Here is a 1,427-nt window from a genome sequence, read left to right on the forward strand (position 1 = left end):
CGCGATTGGCCCCGCGGCGCGAGACGAAGGGTGTACGCGTGGCACCGCGAGAGAGCGCGCGATGACTACGAGAGGCGGGTGCGCGGCGAACTCGAGAGAATCGATCGGCGCGTCGGTCGCGCGGAGAACAGGAGCAGAGCGCGCGAGGACTACGAGAGGCGGGTGCGCGGCGAACTCGAGAGAATCGATCGGCGCGTGGATTTCGGTCGCGCGGAGAACGGGAGCTACTGGGCGAGGCGAGTCGTCGACAGGCTCGAGGGTCGCGCCCATCTGCGCATCGAGATACCCGCGGGTGGCGAGAGCGTCGAGCTGCTGGTGACGGACCCGCGCGTCTACGGCGAGTTCAGGTGTCCCGCCGCCGCGAAACGTCGGATCGACGAGCACAGGCTGCGGTGGGAGCGCGAGTCCGACGACGAAAGTGGCGACGACGCCTTCTGCGACACGTGCGCCGTTCCTCGAGAGGAGTGCGCGTACCGGAGAGGCGAGGAGTGGAAGGACTACCTCGTCACGAACGTGGACCGAACGTGTCGACGGTGCGGCGAGATCTCGTGCAAGTGCCACGCGGAGGAGTGCGACGCGATATAGACGAGGAGACTCGCGGATTCGAGTCGCCGGCCACGGACGCGCGCCTCGAACGACGCGTGCGCGCGCCTCGAACGTGTCGCGAGTATATGCGTTATCAATTATTTGTAATATTCGATATGTATTTTTTACAATAAATATATCGCATCTTTGTGTCTCTCTATTCGATGTATCACATTTTTTTTTACGTATGTCAACCTTCTCGCTCCACACGTGTACACGGCAATTTTTTGCACCGTTCAATATATATTTTATCAGCGTGTACGTATGTCAATTTTTTTATTCACGATTGTAACAACAATCCACTCGTGTTTTTTATATTCCTCTTAGATTTTTCCATTCCTCGTTTTACAACGCCAAAAAAAAACGATTCAAATCAGAGAATCCTCGCGTGAATCGCGTGAATCGCGCGAACCGCTTCAACCGACCCCTTTCGCGCGCGGTAACCTCTCCGCGAGATACGCGTCCTCCGCGACGCGACCCACCCCACGGCGACGGATCTTCCGCGACGGTCGAGCGGACCACCTTCGCGAACACCTCGGTCGATTCGGCGGCCCGTCCGTTCGCCCGAATCACTCCGAGACGTACGCCGAGACGTTCTCTCTCTCTCGGCGATCGCGCGCGTGTCGACGCTGGTATACCCTCGAGGAAAAAAAGGAAGGAACGAACGGCAGAGAGTCACCGAGATCGCGCGGCGGGCCCGCTCCCCGTCGGCGCTCGCGTACCTTCGAGGAGCGAACGAACGGCGCGGGGATCGCGGAACCACCGAGCTCGCGCGGCGGCGCGCGTCGCCGTACTTCCGTACGAACCACCGCGCGCACCGGCGAGCGGGAGCGAGTCGGCGC

The sequence above is a fragment of the Wasmannia auropunctata genome, unplaced genomic scaffold (assembly GCF_000956235.1).
Source record: "Wasmannia auropunctata unplaced genomic scaffold, wasmannia.A_1.0 LD336099.1, whole genome shotgun sequence".
NCBI classification, from domain to species: domain Eukaryota; kingdom Metazoa; phylum Arthropoda; class Insecta; order Hymenoptera; family Formicidae; genus Wasmannia; species Wasmannia auropunctata.